This window comes from Xenopus laevis, chromosome 5S, assembly GCF_017654675.1.
Source record: "Xenopus laevis strain J_2021 chromosome 5S, Xenopus_laevis_v10.1, whole genome shotgun sequence".
Taxonomy (NCBI): Eukaryota; Metazoa; Chordata; class Amphibia; order Anura; family Pipidae; genus Xenopus; species Xenopus laevis.
Window position 1 is genome coordinate 94,003,150 of NC_054380.1, and position 21,931 is coordinate 94,025,080.

The following is a 21,931-nucleotide window of genomic DNA, read 5'->3' on the forward strand; positions in this document are numbered from 1 at the left end:
ATGGAGGGACATGGTCCACCACTTGGAATCTAAGCTGGTGTATCCCATGTCCCATCTCTACAAAATGGCCCGCAACAGCTTGATCAACTTTTTTTGTTTTTATAGCAGATTTGTGCTCTCTAATTCTATCTTTGACCTGGCGAGTGGTCTGTCCTACATATAATAAACCGCATGGGCATTTTATTACATATACAGCAAACACAGTGAGGCAGGTATAATATCCATTAATATTAATAGGTGTACCTTTACGAGGGTGGTATACATGTGGGCCTTTCAGGCAATTTGTGCAACAGTTGCAACCCAAACAAGGAAAAGTTCCATGTCTTTTAGAATGTAATAGCAACTGGGTGTCTTTTTTACCACCAATATCGGATTGCACCAAGGATGACCAAATAGTACGACCCTTTTTATATGACATCATCGGGGGAGAATGGAAGCTCGGGATATTTGGAAACCCGTCTCTTAATACCCGCCAGTGTTTACGTAAAATGTTAGTTATCTGTGGGCTAATACTGTTATATGTAGTGACAAACGGTATGCGATCCATTGGTTTACGTGGGCGTCCCTGTAACAAATTCTCTCGGCTAGAGAGTTCAACTTCAGAGCGCTGTTGGACCAATAAAGGGGCAGGATAACCTCTATCAGAAAATTTAGATTGCATCTCATCCAATCTGTGTAGGCAAACCCCCTGATCACTTACAATTCGTTTCACACGTGAAAATTGTGCTTTAGGAAGTGATTTTTTTACTTGAATCGGGTGAAACGAATTGAAATGGAGTAAGGTATTTTTGTCCGTGGGCTTTGTATATAAATCCGTCAATAAACAGCCAGACATCATATACACCCTAGTGTCCAAATAGGGTATATCACTCTCACTGACCAGTCTGGGGGGCATCACCCAATTTTCCCCTCTTTTTTTTGCACTAAAAAAAAAAAAATCAGGGTTATTTGGCAAAAAATCTCTCAAAGGGAAAGTTTACTTACCACTCACCAAAATGCCAACCAACGGTCTGAACTAACTGTCGCATCCCCAGGTAGGAAGTCACCTCTGTTCCCTGCTCTTAAAGGGGAAGTGCCCCCTGTTGTTGAGTGAGGTTTATATTTTGCCTTATGTGCAGTACATACACAGCTTATTATGTACACAGAGCATTGTATGTGTGGCCTATTGAGTCAGTGCAGTTACTGTGCTGCCATATCTGTTGGATCCATTCATTCATCAGCCATGGTTCCAATCACTGCTGCTGCTGTTGCTAAGTCTGGTGGAACCGGGGGGTCCTTTGCTTGTAGGGGTTCCCTTCCTTAGTATGGGGGGGCATATTCTTCTAGTAAGGGACAGATGGGTGGGGCAGCAGCACAAATCATTCATTACTCTGGCAGTGACCATGCATCTTGGGAAACCGGAAGTGATGCTTCATATAGACTGATGTCAGTAACACAATATGACACTGGGTTGCCAGGTTGGTGGTTTCCCTGCCAAATTGGGCTACTAATTTAAAAGCTCAGGCAGGTTTTTAAAGTCCAACCTAACCAAGGTACGGATTTGGGTTACTTTTTGCAGCTTTTGGCTGGTTTGTGCCATATTTTTTCCATATAAAAAGATATGACCAATGTTGGATTCATATATTCTCGCTCCTCTTCCCATAGGATTCTCGATTTGGGATATAGGTTTCTGAACCACAATGAGTAAGCCCCTCTTGGATTTGAATAAATACTTACTCAAATTGAGCCTGGCCCCCAAGTTCCCCTGGGGCCTGGTTATTAACCAGACGGCTTTATTTGAGGTATACATTAATACAAAATATTACAATACAGATTAAATAATCACTCTTATGTCCTAAAAGCTTGTGAGGGCATGGGGGAACAATAAGCAATAGAGCATGTTACAATTTAAGCACTTCTTCTTCCCATGGTCCCATGGTATCCAGTCATCATCCTTGTTTTAGTATAATTGTGCCCCTCTGTCCATCTAACATCAGCACAATAGCCAAATAAGGTGCATCTGCTGTATCAGCACAGTGTCCAGAATGGGATCTGTGCTGTGGGGATGTTTCTGAGACTATTAAAGAGTCTACCTTGACATGGTGGCAGGCTTAATAATCCTTTGGCCAAAAGTTACTGTTCAGCGCTCATGTCCATGTGACCTTTTGTAATGAGTGGGGGAGTTGTGGGTCCAGGGACATGGTTGACCCAACTTGCCCCTACCTTCCTTATTACCCCTCACAGTGTTGGCTGGCCTAGCAAACAACAGTGTGTCATTGTGGGGGCAAGAAGAAATTAAATACTCCTCCATCACTTTAGCAGGAACCCCCACCCCCACAAGGATGTCTCTCAACCTGGACAGAGACATACCCAAAAATGAATCCAGCATAGTCATTCCCCCAATATCAATCACATTGATATACTAAATGTCTGGTATAGTATCAATAGGCTGGTGGGAAGTGGCTGGAATTCCCATATTAAGAAAGAGGACGTAGACTTAGAAATGCTATTGCATTGTGGCCTATGGAGTAAAGCAATATTGTAGTTCCTTCCAGTATGTGTCCCTAGGTCTTTTAGCCCCATCATGTACATATTAATCAATTAACCCTGCAGAAATATTAACCCATTCCCTTCTTCAACTAAATCCCTCTATCAGCACAACCACCCAGTTTTATCCCATGCCGCCTTTGCCCATTTTGAGCAGCCCCAGCAATATTAATTAGTCCGTCACCCAACTGTCAGTCATCTTTAATAGAATGAGGCACAGGAGCCCCTTCCCTCAATATTCACCATAGGGATTAAAGAAAAACACAGAGACATATTTATGGGGAAACCAGGCACTGAGCACAGGATTTATTATAATAAATAGCCAATTTATGTTTGGGCATCCCTAACGGCTGATGATCCAGAGGAAGGAGAAAAACCCTAAAGTGCTTGGGAATGATCTGCACTGAAGGTAAAAATTCCTTCCTGACTCCAAACGGCAGTCGGTTTTACTCCCTGGACCATGGCTACACACACACACGTCAAACCACCATCCTTCCCCTACACAGGCTCCCACCTACTCTTTCTACATAGACTTGCTACCCACACCTTATACTCATGTACCAACCCATCCCTCATACATACACCCTCGATCTTATACACATGCACCCACCCTCCCTCCTGCATACACAAACGCACACACCCTCCCACTCACATACAAACCCACCCCTCATACATACATCTTCCCTCCTACACACATGCACCAGCCACCCTCCCTCCTACACACACACACCCTCCATCTCTTCTACAGACAAAAAACACGAACCCATCTTCCCTCCTACACACATGTACCTACCCTCCCTCCCTGCTACAAACAAGCACCCATGATCCTACACACAAACCCACCATCCTATACAGATGCACTTACCTCCCTCCTACAGACAAAACACACACACACTCCTTCCTACACACATGTACCTGTCCTCCAATATACACAGGCCACCTTCCTTCCTACAGACAAAACACACAAAACCACTCTCCTACACACATGTACCTACCCTCCCTCCCTGCTACATACATGAACCCACCCTCGTACACACAAAAAAACACCCACCCTCCTACACACATGCACCAACCCTCCCACATACATACACACCCTCACACATGCACGCACACATGCCCCACCATCCTACACACAGCCATCTACCCTCCTACACACATTTAACCACCCTCCCTCCTACACATGCACCCAGCCTCTTACACACACACACACCCTACATCCCTCCTACAGACAAAACACACAAACCCTCTTACAACTCTCCTACACACATGTACCCGCACTCCAATATACACATGTGCCCACCTTCCTACAGACAAAATAAACATACCCACCCTCCTGCACACAGCCACCCACTCTCCTACACATATGCACCCACCCTCCTGGCAACACGCACCCACCCTCCTACACACATGCACCCACCCTCCTTCCAACACACATGTACCCGTCCTCCAATATACACAAGCACCCACCTTCCTTCCTACAGACAAAACACACAAACCCACTCTCCTATACATATATACCTACCCTCCCTCCCTCCCAGCTACACACATGTACCCACCCTCGTACACACAAGAAACACCCACCCTCCTACACACATGCACCCACCCTCCCACATACATACACACCACCCACAGACACGCACACATGCCCCACCATCCTACACACAGCCATCTACCCTCCTACGCACATTTAACCACCTTCCCTCCTACACATGCACCCAGCCTCTTACACACACCCACCCTCCATCCCTCCTACAGACAAAACACACAAACCCACTCTCCTACCCACATGTACCTACCCACCCTCCTTGCTACACACATGCACCAACCCTCCCACATACATACACACCCACACGCATGCACACATGCCCCATCATCCTACACACAGCCATCTACCCTCCTACACTCATGCAACCACCCTCCCTCCTTCACACGCACCCAGCCTTTTACACACACCCACCCTACATCCCCCCTACAGACAAAACACACAAACCCACTCTCCTACACACATGTACCTACCCTCCCTCCCTGCTACACACATGCACCCACCCTCGTACACACAAAACACACTCACCCACGCTCCTACAAACAACCACCCACCTTCCTATACAGATGCACCCACCCTCCCTCCTACAGACAAAACACACACACTCTTACACACACGCAGCCTCCCTCCTACAGAAAACACATCCACCCACGCTCCTACAAACATGCACCCACCCTCCTTCCTACACACATGTACCCGCACTCCAATATACACATGTGCCCACCTTCCTACAGACAAAATACAGATACCCACTCTCCTACACACATGTACCTACACTCCCTCCCTGCTACACACATGCACCCACCCTCGTACACAAAACAAAACACACTCACCCACCCTCCTACACACATGCACCCACCCACACGCACGCACACATGCTCCGACACACATGCACCCACCCTCCTATACAGATGCATCCACCCTCCCTCCTCCAGACAAAACACACATACTCCTACACACACACCCTCCCTCCTACAGAAAACACACCCACCCATGCTCCTACACACATGCACCCACCCTCCTTCCTACACACATGTACCCGCACTCCAATATACACACATACCCACCTTCCTACAGACAAACTACACATACCCACCCTCCTGCCCACACGCACCCTCCCACACACATGCACCCTCCCTCATATACACGCACCCTCCCTCTTTCCTACATACATGTACCCATCCTCCTAGACACGCACCCCCTAACATGCACCCAAGAAGCTAATGATCCAAAGGAAGGCAAAAAAACCAACCAAGTGCTTAACAGCCAATCTGCACTGAAGGTAAAAATTCCTTCCTGACTCCTAGAAATGGCAGTCAGTTCTACACCCTGGATCATGGCTAGACACACATATACACACACAGTTACACACTTGCAGGACAAGTAAAAAGGATTCAGGTGGTGGCGGTGGATCGATGACAGCAGGCGAGTTTTCTGGTGGAATGCTGAAAAGAAAATGTTTAGAAAGTGTTGAAATAAGAATAAATTACAGACAAATACTTGTTTATTTCTGATATAAAAGGCTTAGCCTGTCTTTAAGAGCATACTATTTGTTAGGTCTGTGGGGACTGTTTGGGTCTCTCTACATATACAATGCCAGGGCCTGTTATGAATCTCAGTTTTATCAATCTCAGTGAGCATGCACCATTTATTCTTTTATACTCTTTGATCACTTGGTGCCAGTTCATTACCCAGTGGCAACCCATTTCTAAAGATGGATATCCAGGCTAGATGCACAGCAGCCCTATAAGAGTTAACTACCTTCCCTCTTATTGGCCTACTATAAAATCAACACTTTATCTGCAGACTTAGATCTCAGCCTCTGTTAGCAACCTTTTACAAGCTTAAGGCAGTCATAAATTGGTCTATCATGTAAGCCCTCAAAGTGATCAGCCTGCGGGCTGAACAGACAGGGTGTATAATGTCAGTGTCGGACTGGGACTCCAGGGGCCCACCCAAAAACCTTAGACCAGGGGCCCACCATAAAACCTTAGACCAGGGGCCCACTCTCAGTAATAATATTCTTCATCTCCTCAATCAACCTATATTCTCCTAGTCTGCTCTCTTTATACTATAAACAATTATTCCATCTATTTAGCCTCTTTTTTCTCATAGAAATACGGAATGGCCATGAAATAGGCCAAAAGTTTAGCAGCACAAGGGCCCACTGACATCTGGGCCCACCGGGAGTTTTCCTGGTATCCTGGTGGGCCAGCCCGACACTGTATAACTTCCTTTCTATTGTTCTGATTGAAAATGATCAGAATGGCCGGAAGTAAAGTGGAACTGCACTGGACAACATGGGGCATCTCTAGATGAAGGGTAATTGACAGTAAATAGATACATTACCCAAACTCTCTGTAGCCTCTTCATGATGGCCTTCCTGACCCGTTTTCGGAGGGTCAGCCTTTCCCCCACCGGAGGATGAGCAGCTTCCTGCAGTTTCTTCTCCTTCTCCGAGAATGTCATGCCAAGCTGGAGAAGGTGAGATTGGACAGTCTGCGAGCGAAGGGGAAACACAAGGATAGGAAAGAAAGGAGACAGTTATGATTATGCCCAGGGCCGCCATTAGAAATCATGGGGCCCCGTACAACAAAACTTTTGGGGCCCCTGGCACCCAAGCCCCACCCCTGATCCCACCCACTCCACATCACAGTTAAAAGACCACACAGACATCAGCGCTAAAAAAGTAACCCCCACACATACAAGTTATAAAAAGCTATTGATGGTCAGGTCCCCCTTATAGGTTAAAAAAAAAAATGTTGGCGCCAGGGCCCCCCATAAAAGTTTTTTTTAAACTTGCAAGTGGTTGAATATCCAAGAAAAGCATCAGAGACAGTGATCAGGGAACTTACATTCTGCAGCCACAGATACTCCAGATGCTGCCTCCATATTTGCTGCTCTGTTGGTGTCTCCTGTGGAAGAAGAGAGTCAATGTTAAGCACTGCTTTGCACCAATGCCATTATTTTGCCCATGTGGCCCCTTGAAACAAAACTCTTTGCAGTGTCTGTGCATAATGACATTTTTGTTGCTGGTGAAGATGGCACTTAGGTGGGTGACTTTAGATGCCCCCCAGGGGAGCAGGAGATACAATGAATAATAATGTTCCTAATTATTATAAAGACACACAGTGAACAATAACCTCTGTTATAATAATTATAATAGTGACACTTACAGGAGACAGCGACACATCAATGCAGAGGGTGGCATGCTCCCTCTTGAGCTCTTCCTGTAACATAAAGAAATTAACAGTGTGAGACAAGGGCTGGCAAATTAATATAATTTATTCCATATTTATCTAAATGTCTATTCTGCATTACTTACCAGATAGTAAATCATTATCCAGTAATGGATAATGTTCCCATTGATTGTGCTCGGGTCCAAAAAGTAGAGCAGTATAAACTGATCTCTGAAAAAGAGAAATCCCAGTGTTAATAACACATTGCTATTTTCCACCCTTACTTCCCTTGCACTTACCCCTGGCTCAATAGCAAATTATTCACAACATTTAATAAGACCATTTTTGTTATACTTACAAGATGACGTTGCTCCCATATTGGACCCGGTAGTGATGTTCTGAAAAGAAAAACACATTTCCATTAAACACTGAGCTAAAGGGGAAAGGAATTCTTATATAATAAAACTAAAGCTGCAACCTCAGCAACTGATAAATAATATAAGATTTTACCGTAATAAGAGGCGAGGGCCTCAAAATCTGTATCCTCCACCCTGAAATCCTCCAGGACGGAGTACAGTGACTGTAAATGAAAAGGAAAAGCATTAGGGACATAATACTAAATGCGTCTAAATGCTACTCATAGTCAGTCTGGCAGGGCCGGGCCAAGGTATTTTGGCACCCTAGGCAAGGGCTTCAATCAGTGCCCCCACCCGGTCCTGCATTACCATTTCCCACCTTACTATTCATGTTGCCCCCATTTGTACCTGTGCCAATGCCAGTCAATCAATCAGATTGCACCCAAGCCCCCAATCTGTACCTGTGCCAGCATAGCCCAAAATATCCATCATATTGTTACCCCCAATCTGTGCATGTGCCAGCAGCAGCCAAAAATCCACAATATGTCCCCCAAATATGTATTTGTGCCAGCAGGAGCCAAAATATCCACAATATTGCCTTCAAATATTTACTTGTGCTGCGCAGGCATAAGACAAAAATCCATCATATTGCCCCCAAATATGTGCCTGTGCCAGCAGCAGCCAAAAATCTACAAAATTGCCCCAAACATCTGTGTACTGTGCCAACAGCCACCATATTGCCCCATGTACCTGTGCCAGCAGCAGCCAATCCCTCATATTGCCCCCAATCAGTACCTGTGCCAGCAGCAGCCAAAAAATCCAAAATAATGCCCCTAAATATGTACCTTTGTCAGCAGGAGCCAAGAGGGAGGTGGGGAGTACTTCTGCCTGCAGTACGAATAATGGGCAAGAGGGAGTTGGAACAGGCGGTTTATAAAGTTTAAAAACTATTAAAGGCTAAGCATACCAGAGTTTTAAAAAAAGAAATTCCCCTTAAAAGTGCGCCCCCCCATGATTGCCCCCTAGGCAGGCGCCTACTCTGCCTACCCCTAGTTCCGGGCCTGCAGTCTGGCTTTGAGGAGAATAGAGACAGAAAAGGGTTTCTATGGTACATACATTTTTTTCTGAAAAAGAAAATAAATGTAGTAATTCGATTCCCTCAATGTCGGCTCCCACCTATGTCAAAAAGGAAGCAGTGCAGACAGACAGCTGCTTAAGGGTTAGGGCAAACGGGCAGATTCAGGGAGATTTAGTAGCGTTGCTTCGTGGCCCGTAGTTTCCTCGTGAGGCAACTTCAGACGACTTCGGAAAACAAATCGGCGCGAGTGGCATGCCGCAGGCGGTTTTTAATTTTAGCAGGCAGAAGGCAGGGGGAAGCAGTTCGGGGAGATTAGTCGCCCCAAAGAAGAGGCGATTAGTCGCCAGGCGACTACATCTCTCCAAATCTGCCCGTGTGCCCCAACCCTAAGGAGAGGTTATATAAAAGAGTGAATGGAAACAAAAGTTCAGATGAGAGAGTATTTTTTTTCACTGAGGCATTACCAGGAGTGATGGAATTCTCTCTGTCTCGTTCATCTTCAAAACCTAAAGATACAAATGGACATAGTCAGACAAAATGAAGTCACAGTTAAAGAGGCTGTTCACCTTTTCAATTTTTCTAATTTGTCATTTTTGAGTTATTTAGGGGCAAATTCACTAACGAAGCGCCTAACGCTAGCGTTGGGCATTTTCGTTACTTCGCAAATTCACTAACGAACGCTGGCGTAAATTCGCTAGTGTTACTTCGCACCCTTACGCCTGGCGAATTTTTGCTACAGATGTAACTACGCAAATTCACTAACGCGCGCAGTGTACTGAACGCTACCTTTTACGCTAGACTTCCTTTGCCACCTCAGACCAGGCGAAGTGCAATAGAGTAGATAGGGATTGCTTGAAAAAAAGTTCAAATTTTTTCTAAGTCCCAAAAAACGCTGGCGTTTTTTCTATAATATGGGTGATAGGCTGAAAAAGATCAAAACATTTTTTGGGGCTCCATTCCTTCCCCCCTACATTTCCTAACTCATGGCAACTTAACTATACAGTGGGCACATGTGTAGGGCAAAAAAAAAAATTTTATTTGATGTTTTGAAGGTTTCCCAGGCATTTGTAGTGATTGTACGTATTCCTCCATTGAAATTTGAATTTGGTGCCGTATGCAAATTAGACATCGCTAGCGTAACTTCGCTTTGCTTAGCGAATCAATGCTAGTGCAACTTCGCAACCTTACGCTACCCCTGTGCGCAACTTTGGATTTTAGTGAATTTGCGGAGCGCTGGCGAAACTACGCCTGGCGAAGTGTGGCGAAGTGCGGCGAAGTTGCTCCTGGCTCAACTACGAGTGAATTTGCCCCTTAGCTTTTTCTTCAGCAGCTCTACAGTTTGCAATTGCAGTAATATAGTTGCTAGGGTCCAAATTACCCCAGCAACCATGCACTGATTTGATAAATAGTAGCAATAACAATAAATGTGTAGCCTTACAGAGCATTCATTTTTTAAATGGGGTCAGTGACCCCCATTTGAAAGCTGGGAATATTCAGAAGAATGCAAATAATTCAAAATTTTAAAAATAAACAATGAAGATCAATTGAAAAGTTGCTTAGCCCACTTTAAGGATAAACTCAATTGATAATGGTTAATGAAAGACTAACCAGTATACTTATAGATAAAAATGAGAAATTCAAGGAAATATGGTAACCGTGTTATCGATATTCCTTCCCAAATACAGAAACCCCTATGATCTTTTTGTAATCACTATATGATAGCAATATATGTTACACTTTATACTTTCTCAGATGTGGAATAACTAATACTTAACAGTTGTATTTCAGGTAATTCATTCAGCCTATAGAATTATCTTCTATTATGATACTTAAGGGACCTCGTGGAAACCACTGTAGAGCATGCAACGCTCGATACAAATGTTTCATAATACATAATATGCCGTCAAAGTTAATTTCAGTTTATTTATTTCTCTTTCTTTAATCAGCAGGTCCATTGGATTAAGAAAGGACCGACTCCATCTCTACTCTTCTCTCTTAACTCCTTTCCTCCAAGTAAATACTTGATGTTATTACATAACTGTTATAACTTCTCATTTTTCTTAAAATGTTAAAACTCAATAAAAACTATTGAAAAGAAAAGTTGCTCAGAATTTGCCATACTATAACATAATAAAAGTTAACTGAAAGGTGAACCACCCATTTATTTCCTTATCTATATTATCCCATTTGTATGAAACATTGTTCCACTCAATGACAAAAGCCCATTATTAATGCTGTTGATGGCAATGGATTGGCTTCTTATAAATACCATATACAGTAAACATATGGGCTGATATGGACAAAGCCACGTAGGACTCCAACAAGAGAATTTAGAGCAGACTTGCTGAAGAAGAATTCATGAACTGAATCAATTGTATTTGCAAGATTACCTGTTAAAGGAGCTTTTCAGATCTTGAAAAATGTAGGGGCTGGCTCAAGGCCGGGGTACCCCAAGGGGGTCTCCCTAAGGAGACCCTGGCTATCTCTTACACTTGTTCAGACGAGATGGATTTATCTGAACAAAGGAGAAGCCAAAAAATAATAAACCCAGATGTTAAAAGGCAGGTGTAGCACCAAGTCGCAGTCCAAAAAGGCAGGAAAAGCACTGTAGCAATCTGTATAGAAAGAGAATAAAAAGGCAAGTTAATGAATGTAGCACTTAATATTTCCTATATAATACAGAGGGAGGCAGGCAGAGATCTATGTTACCCTAAACTTGAGCTTTGCATCACTTCCAGAAGGTAATGGGCCTCAGTTTATAGAATTAAGCATTGGTGCAGTTGGAATGAGCACACAGTACATTGGTGCCATTCACTCCATGTTTTTTTAAGTAAGGCCCAGTTATGCCCCTTGGGTGACTTGGCTAGAGAAGTACAGAATTCATAGAAAACTCAAAGCAAATACTTCTGATTGATCTACAGAAAGTGACTGGTTTGGTTGATATGGGGAATGACACACATGGCAGTAAATGAAGCTTGTTGTCCCCAGTTCATGGAAAGACTCATTGATCTGTTAGATCTCCAACTATTTCATACACTATTCATAGCAGGAATGCACCCGATCTACCATTTCAACTGAACTTAACTCTGCAACACATGATTAATATCTAGTTGCTAGGCTTCATGGCGTTAGCAACCAGGTGCCTAAATGTAAAAGAGCACTTGCCAATAGCAACAGATCAGCTATTCGCTTTTATTCATCACCACAATTTTTGGACTAAAGTACCTGCCCTATATACCCCCTATCTTTTATAGTTGTTTATAACTGTAGGCAATAAAACATTGTGACCTACCATGTACCCTGTTGCCCCCCTCATTTTGGCATTTGAAGGGAAAGAGCATGCATGAGATTTACAAATAAATATTATTCTTTAAAAGGAAAAAGAATTGGGAATGATTAAATTTAGTTTTATAAGGTACATAAGAGCAGGGCAGATACCCGGGGTCAGAGGGGCAAAACTCTAAGAAACCTGTCGGTACTGGCAGGAAAAAATAAGTATGTTATGGTGAGGTGCAGGGGTCCCAAAATGTTTCCTGTTTATGGGGCACTAGTGGAAAATAAGAGTAGATATGCTGGCAGCCTGCATAACATCCAAATCCTGGGTCTGTGTTACCTAACCAGCACTAAGATTAAAGGCAGCTCCAAAGCCCATTTTAGGGGAAAAATCTCTAAGATCAGTGAGAGAAGCAACACCTGTTAGTCTGGGGAGGTGTCACTTAACTATTTCCCCTATTTTTTCTACTAATATAAGGGATATTTGGCAAAGAATCCCTCAGAGGGAATATACACTTATCACAGTGTTAACCAACGGACAAAACCAACTGTCAAACCCTAGGTATGCTCACCTCCCTTATATGGAATCCTGCTATTTGTCCCCTACTCATTTGCTATCACCCCCCCAACTGTCCAAATGGCACGTGCCTCTGCTGCCAACTGTTGCTGTTGATACTGGGAACAAAAAGTAAGCACCTTATGGTTTGTACAGGGGTCCCCAAATGCTACCTATAGTAGGAAGTGGTCATATTTGCTGGCAGCCCTGCATAACTGACAAATCCTGGGTCTGTATCTCCCAAGCAGCGCTTAGATTAAATGCATCTCCAAAACCAATTTTAGGGGAAAAATCTCCAAATTCACTAAGATCAGTGAGAGAAGCAACACCTGCTAGTCTGGGGAGGTGTCACTCAACTATTTCCCCTCTTTTTTCCACTAATATAAGGGTTATTTGGCAAAGAATCCCTCAGAGGGAATATACACTTATCACAGTGTTAACCAACGGACAAAACCAACTGTCAAACCCTAGGTATGCTCACCTCCCTTATATGGGATCCTGCTATTTGTCCCCTACTCATTTGATATCACCCACCCCCCAACTGTCCAAATGGCACGTGCCTCTGCTGCCAACTGTTGCTGTTGATACTGGGAACAAAAAGTAAGCACCTTATGGTTGGTACAGGGGTCCCCAAATGCTACCTATAGTAGGAAGTGGTCATATTTGCTGGCAGCCCTGCATAACTGACAAATCCTGGGTCTGTATCTCCCAAGCAGCGCTTAGATTAAATGCATCTCCAAAACCAATTTTAGGGGAAAAATCTCCAGATTCACTAAAATCAGTGAGAAAAGCAACACCTGCTAGCCTGGGGGGGCATCACCCAACTTTCCCCTCTTTTTTTTTGCACTAAAATAAGGGTTATTTGCCAAAAACTCTCTCAGAGGGAATATACATTTAACACAGTGCCAACCAACGGACAAAACCAACAGTCTAATCCCTAGGGGTACAGTCACCTCTCTTACAGTATATGGGATCCTGCTATTTGTCCCCCAATCATTTGCTATCACCCCTTAACTGTCCCCATGGCACGTGCCTCTGCTGCCCTCCCCTAGTTCCACACTTTGATAAAGGGAGCATGTATTTAGCTACAATGTTGGTAGATAAGAGCAGGGCAGATACCCCAGGGCTGAGGGGCAAAACTCTAAGGAGCCTGTTAATACTGGGAACAAAAATTAAGCACCTCATGGTGTAGTACAGGGGTCCCCAAATGCACCAAAATCAGTGAGAAAAGCAACACCCGCTAGTCTGGCGGCATCACCCAATTTCCCCCTATTTTTTTGCACTAAAATCAGGGTTATTTGGCAAAAAATCTCTCAGAGGGAAAGTTTACTTACCTCTCACCACAATGCCAACCAACGGACTGAACCACCTTCGCATCCCCAGGTATGAAGTCATCTCTGTTCCCTGCTCTTAAAGGGGAAGTGTCCCCTGTTGTTGAGTGAGGTTTATATTTTGCCTTAGATGTGCAGTACATACACAGCTTATTATGTACACAGAGCATTGCTTTGTATGGGTGGCCTATTGAGTCAGTGCAGTTACTATGCTGCCATATCTGTTGGATCCATTCATTTATCAGCCATGGTTCCAATCACTGCTGCTGCTGTTGCTAAGTCTGGTGGAACCGGGGGTCCTTTGCTTGTAGGGGTTCCCTTACTTAGCCTGAATAGTGGGTTTAGATGGGGTTACACTCTGACCAAACAATAGAAAGGGCTTTGTCCTTAGTTGGGGAATATATAAGGTATGTATGGGGGGGCATATTCTTCTAGTAAGGGACAGATGGGTGGGGCAGCAGCACAAATCATTCATTACTCTGGCAGTGACCAGGTCATTGCATCTTGGGAAACAGGAAGTGATGCTGCATATAGACTGATGTCAGTAACACAATATGACACTGTGTTGGCGGTTTTCCTGCCAAATTGGGCTACTAATTTAAAGATCAGGCAGGTTTTTAAAGCCCAAACTAGCCAAGGTACGGATTTGGGTTACTTTTTGCATCTTTTGGCTGGTTTGTGCCATATTTTTCCATATAAAAAGATATGACCAATGTTGGATTCATATATTCTCGCTCCTCTTCCCATAGGATTCTTGATTTGGGATATAGGATTCTGGCTCACAATGAGTAAGCCCCTCTTGTATTTGAATAAATACTTACTCAAATTGAGCCTGGCCCCCAAGTTCCCCTAGGGCCTGATTTGAACCAATCAGATTCACTCAGGTTATTAACCAGATGTTCTTAGCCTTGCACTAGGAATACTTCTGACATGAGACAACCAATGTATTCTTTGTATTCCTTTTATCTTCCTGCCCTTGATTCATGATTACTGATGGCAGTGGCGTAACTAGTTGTAACTGGGCCCCACAACAAATTATTTTTCTGGCCCCCAAAATTTCTAGAGGTTGGCCTGTTTTACCAATATTTATTGACAGGGTTGGACTGGCCCATCGGGGCTGCCACATCAGGGCCCCCCCAAACCCCCCACAAGGTCTCCCTCCTCAGTCACAGTCTTCCATTCTCAGCAAACCACCGTCTGCCCTCTCGGAGCATACCTAATTCATGCAGAGTGGGCAGGCAGGGCAAGTGAGAGTCAGGAGCGAGTTGGAGGACAGGAGCAGAGGGGGTCTGGGCCGGCGGGCCCACAAGGACTGGGGCCAACTGGGTTTTTTCCCAGTCCTACGGTGTTTATTGAAATTGTTTATTAATTGGGGCCTTTTTGGGCTGCTATACCTCCTTGGCCCCCCCACTGTAGTTACGCACCTGGTGATGTGAAAATTCACAAAAAGCATATTTTCACATACATTATTTGTTAAGGCATTTTTTTCAATTGGATATTGTGCTATTTTTGGGCTACTTTTGAAGTGCCTTTTGGCTAGTTTTGGGCTGGTTTTGAAAATTAGACCTGGCAACCATGTTCCAGCCTGATGTCAGTAATACAATTTGGCAGACCTGTTACACAAACCCCCATAACACAGGGAACCTCCTCTTTGCGATAAACCTTTTTGCCTTGGCAGTCTCTGTCTCTATATCTATATATATCTATATATATTAAAAATGAGTTTTTGAGCAGTCGCACGCATGAAATACTGAGGGGGTCACGTTGTGTCTGTCAAGAAATCCTAAGAGGTTATGCTGTGTCGGTCATGAAATGCTTAGGGGCCATATCTTGAGTTTTTTTTGTCATATTTCATTTCAATTTTATGTTTTTAATGCTGTAAAAAAAATATAATTATAAAACGCTGCTTCCGGATGTACTGTCTTTCCCAAAAGGCAAAAAAGGCGACTGCAAGATCCAAGGTGCATCGCTCTACATCTCTACCTTGCCATCCTTTTAAACTGGAAGCTAGTTCTAGCTGCGGGGAGTGTAACTTCTTTGACGTCATTTATTTCTGCAAAAGCAGGATGGATCTGTAGGTGGAAAAGAGTAGAGTGGATTTTTAACTTGAAAAAACTAGTGTTACTGGTCCTTTAAGTTGGCCATAGATGTGCAGATTTATTCCTTGTGCAATGGAAACTTATTCAGTATAGTCTAATTATCTACCATTAACCATTCAGTCCTAAATAAATAAGAAATATAAATAAAATAATGTTCTAGCCATTAGTTGAGAGACAGCAATCGTACAAAAGTCACCCATTGATATCGTCAGGCAATACATGCAGAAATCTTATTGGTTGCTGATATAAATCTTTTAACCTGTCTGATTGACAAAATGACCAACTGTAAAAAAAAATTTAGACCGTCCTTTCTTGTAATTGGAATGGGTGACCTCGTCAGCTGGTAAATAAAGCATTAGAGAAATTCTTATATGATCCCCTTATATATTTATAAATAGTTATCATGTCACACCTTAAAGGGATACTGTCATGGTCATGTCATTCAAAATGAATCAGTTAATAGTGCTACTCCAGCAGAATTCTGCACTGAAATCCATTTCTCAAAAGAGCAAACAGATTTTTTTATATTCAATTTTGAAATCTGACATGGGGCTAGACATACTGTCAATTTCCCAGCTGCCCCAAGTCATGTGACTTGTGCTCTGATAAACTTAAATCACTCTTTACTGCTGTACTGGAGTGATATCACCCCCCCCCCCAGCAGCCAAACAAAAGAACAATGGGAAGGTAACCAGATAGCAGCTCCCTAAAACAAGATATAGCTGCCTGGTAGATCTGACTGACACATTCAGTTACATTGAGAAAGAAAAACAGCAGCCTGCCAGAAAGCATTTCTCTCCTAAATGGATTCCATACTCTATTTCATACTCTATTCTATTTATAGGCCACAAGATGGTAACAGAGAGTAGATTTTTAGCCTCTAAAGAAGCAAACCAAAGATGCTTTTATTTGTATTAAATAATCACTGATTTTTTCATTCAGAATTGCATTTAGGCTGTTTTACTTTGCTGATCCTGCTGGAGACCATTGCATACTTTTATAATGGGATTGTGCGTCTGGAAAGCTCTGGAAGGTTTGTCCCAGCAAAGCATCCATAGAGGGAGCTTGTGGCCAGCTAACCAGGAAGCCAGACTGTCTGTACAAAGGAGTGTATAGCAGGGAGGCAGGGACAGAGAGGAGAACAGCCTGGATTTGTAACAATGTGCCTAAAGTTTATCAAACTGTGAGTTCAGATTTTAATAAATAAAAACTCCCCCATTCATTCCTATGGGATTTTTGGAAGCGTATTCATCAAATGGTGAGTTCCAATTTTCACCCATTGATAAATATCCTTCTAAAAATCCCATAGGAATGAATAGAATGTGGAGGAGTTTTCAATTTATAAAAATCTGAACTCAAATTTTCATAAATCTGCTCCTAAATCAGGGCTTATTTATTAGGCTCCGAATTTTTGTAGTCGGATTTTTAGGGGAAAATACTGTTTTTTATGTGAAAAAAAACTAACATTTTTTTGGTGTTAAAAGTCAGACCTGTTGAGAACATGTAAGAGTTAATAGCAGAGGTCCCGTTAACAACTGGAAGATTTTTTGAGTTCCGAAATCCAAAAAAATCTTAGGATTTGGATTTTTTTTTTACGATTTTATTGTGACTTTTTCCACACAAGAAGACATTTTTGAAAAATTATTAATAAATAGCCCGTGCAGATTTGGTTCGGAGTGGTTTTCAGAAAAAAGAAAATTTCGGAGTTTGATATAACTACCCTAAATAAACCAAATAGAATTGTTTTACCTCTCATAAAGATTAGTTATATACTAGTTGGGATCAAGTACAAGATACTGTCTTATTATGACAGAGAAAAGGGACAGCAACTTGGATGTATTAAAGATGTCCTATTATCATAAAACTGGAATTGGGAAAAGGAACTTTTAGGGGGTTATTTATTAAAGTCCGAATGCCAAAAATCTTTTCTGCCAAAAAAATGTATTATACGCAGAGGATGGAAAAAGTTTGAATCCGAAAATCCGGCATCTCCGACCTACTGAGGTTGTATATATGTCAATGGATGAGGTCCCTATCCTATTTGGAAGTTTTTGTGGTCTGTGCTGGAATTAGCCTGACAATGCGACTATTTTGGACTTTTCGGGCATAAATCCCAAAATTTTGGGCTTTTTGTGGAAAAGGCGTTAAGGGAAAAAACTCTGCAACAAATCGATTCGGATTTTCGCTAGATTTTTTTCGTGTTTGTTCCCTATCCGATTAAATTGTGCTTTTTTTAATAATAAATAAGGTCCAACAGTAGATTCTAGTTTGGTTAGTCTTTTTGTTATCTAAATAGTCAGAAAAATTTGGATTTTGATAAATAAGGCCCTAACTTTCTCAGAAAATTATACTGCTTAGATCCTATAACCACTAAGGGTAAAAGCTTGATTCTATAAATATTGTGAAAAAGATAAACCTTTTAAGTGGTTAAATTCCATCAAAACCCCCAACAGTAAAGAAAACTGAAAACTATTAACCCTACTAGGGTCAAGGTAAGTACTTAAAGGGGACCCGTCACCCGAAAAAATTATTCCAAATCCTATTTTATCTAGTTATTCAAGCAAAATGAACTTTAAATACACCATATACATTATTTGAATCTTGTTTTCTTCAATCTGTAAACTAGGGATGCACCGAATCCAGGATTCGGTTCAGGATTCGGCCTTTTTCAGCTGGATTCGGATTCGTACGAATCCTTCTGCCCGGCCGAACCAAATCCGAATCCTAATTTGCATATGCATATACAAATTGGGGGCGGGGGGAAATCATGTGACTTTTTGCCACAAAATAAGGAAGTAAAACATGTTTTCCCCTTCCCACCCCTAATTTACATATGCAAATCAGGATTCGGATTCAGTTCGGTATTCGGCTGAATCTTTTGCAAAGGATTCGGGGGTTCGGCTGAATCCAAAATAGTGGATTCGGTGCATCCCTACTGTGAACTCAAAATGATAGCAAGGAGGCAGGAGCCATTTTGTGGACAATGTTATTAAGGCAAGCCTTGTATCATCTCAAAATTGTGTTTGTGAATCAGAATAGGGGACCTGATGTCCAACCCCATGCACTGGTTACACAATTAAATGGTGAAGAGGGAGGGGGAATTGTGTTACAATGCTGACCATCTGAATGAGTCAGGAATGTGGGGAGAGCAGTGACATATATTAAGTGCTGAATGGAAAGTGAAAGTAATTGTCTGCCTAAGGCATAGAGGAGGGGTCAGGGCAAGTAAATTAAAGGGTCATTTTATTGCATACAGTCAGGTTAAAGTATATTGAAGATAGGTTCTTTTTCATTAAAGAAAGTAAAAATTTTATTTTATTTTTTGGCCTTTACGTTCCCTTTAATGAAATAGTTGTTATTGTCTTTACTGCATTATATACTTCTAAATACAAAATACATTGCAAATACCTTGTCCAAGATTTTAGCATTTGGTGAAACCATATTGGAATATCACATTTGAAATACATTATGTCTAAAGCAACTGCATGTTGATTATTATTGGAAAGGTTTCGCCACTTCAGTTCAGAGTGATAGGGAAATAAAAAAATATTACTGTTCTATGCAGGACTAAGCTTGGGATACCCAGACATAAGGTAAGATGGCAGTGAGACACCCATGTTGGTGCAGTCCCTAAAGGAAGCCTTGGGATAAAATTTGCAGTTGGACTCACTGGCGGGGGGTGCCTAACATTTTGCACCCACCCCCAGTAAATCCACCAGATCCTTTAAACATGGTATATAAAAGTCTACAGTATGTTGCATGACAAAGTATTATCTTGGAGAGGGCAACTCCACTTGGTTACAGTCCTGAGTGTTGATCTCTACAGGCTGATGGCAAAAAATCCAAGTTTAAATCAGGGATACTTTATCTATGGATGGGTTTCGGACCACATAAAAAATACAATAGGCAGGTTTTACCACTACAAGGGGTTAGAGTCAGGCAAAAAGACATGGGTCCCGAAAACAGTCCAATGCCAACCTCAATATCCCATCCCCAGAGCTATGTGCAGAGGGCTCATCACAGCAGGGAACCATTGCTATTTAGTTATCAGCGAATTTGTCCAAAAATTTCACCAAACTGCAAAAAAATTTGCGAGACGAGGAGATTTAGTGAAACTTATTGAAGTAAATGGATGTTTTTTCTTATGGTAACTTTTTTTGTCCTAATGCATTAAAGTCAATGGTTTTTTTTTTCTCTGCAAGTTTTCGCAAGTTAACCTGCTTGCAAGAGTAAGGGATGTCTGGGGTATCAGGGCTGTAGCAAGCGGTCAACAGCAGCTAAAATGCCATTCCCATTCCTGAGAATATTAATTGGCTGATCAATAAATGCTTCCTGCTGATTGATATGGGTTTGTAGTCAAGCTGTAAACTTTGCACCTTTTATTACATCCCCCCTTAATGTCATGTGAGCTGAAAGAAACAGGTTGTGCAGGTTCTCTCCATTTCTGACTCCCTTCCTCTATTTATTATTGGGTAAAAATGAACTGCAACACCAGAAAGAAGAATACATTAGAAGGTTGCCCAGTGTGGTCAGTGACAAAGCTAATTTAGGATGTCCAGCCTGTCAAATTGCTATTCACAATTGTTTTCTCTAAATGCCGTAGTTACTCCCACCTGGGTTCTGAATTTGTAATACAGCAACTGGTGCCTAAAGCCCCCAATCATGCCATGTTTTGGTTCATTTGTGTATTTCCATGCCCACAGAGGCACACTATCCCAGGCTTGGAAACTTACTGTAAGCCGCTATTACAAATAATAATTCTTCCTGTGACTCCTGCAATCAGTCTCTGTAAGTGTATGCATGCATTGCTGCTGAAATAAAGTTTTATGGCAGCTGAGAGTAAAGCTGCCAACAATTTGACCATCACCTAAGGCACCTTTAAAGGCTTTAGTTGATAGCACATAGTAATCTAAAGATGTGGTCAACTGAACACTCATTTAATGAAGCTAACAGTTTAGGGCTATAAAGAATACAGAGTCTATTTTGCTATGCAGTCCTCAGGGGCCACTTAACCAGTCAGGATATAATTACTTGACATATATATCTGACATGACTATGCAACTGTTGCACGTGTGTCTGCAAGGATACGCATTATTTATTGCTTTCAGGCCCCTGTTAGCAGATACTTCTAACCAGAATACTTATGCATGCTCTTAAAGAGGTAGTTCAATGTTCCAATACAGTAGCCCAAGATCACAGTTTGGCCACCTGTGTAAATGTGCTGCTTGCTGGTCACCAAAATGGATGTTGAGAACAAAATGTGCAAAGCTAAAGGTGGTGGCCAACATTTGCTGAAAGGCTCTGTACTTCTGGGGATGCTTTAGGGGAACAGGTAAGTTGGAACAAGTATTAGTGACACATTGGGGAGGGGTCTGGGGGCAGTGTACTGGTACTAAAACTAAAAACTTGCCAGGGAGGCTTTACTTCCCCTTTGAATAAAGAATTTTAGCATATATTTACCCAAATTGTTAATTTTGCCTTATTCATTAAGCAAAAACTAGCAAATAATGCAAAAGTGAAGTAAATCAAATTTTTGTCACCTATTTTGTTGGCAGTAATACATTTACTTAGTTCGAGTGAAGGAATAGAATAAGAAAAACTTCGAATTTCGACGTTTTTTTCGGCTACTTCGACCTTTGGCTACGACTTCGAATCAAACGTTTCGAACTAAAAATCGTTCAACTTTTGGACCATTTGATAGTCGAAGCACTGTCTCTTTAAAAAAAACTTTGACCCCCTACTTCGCCACCTAAAACCTACCGAACTCAATGTTAGCCTATGGGGAAGGTCCCCATAGGCTTTCTAAGCTTTTTTTGGTTGTAGAAAAATCGTTCGATCGATGGATTAAAATCCTTCGAATCGTTCGATTCGAAGGATTTAATAGTTCAATTGAATGATTTTTCGTTCGATCAAACTAATTGCGGTACATCCTTCGACTACGATATTCAAAGGATTTACCTTCGGCAGTCGAATATCGAGGGTTAATTAAC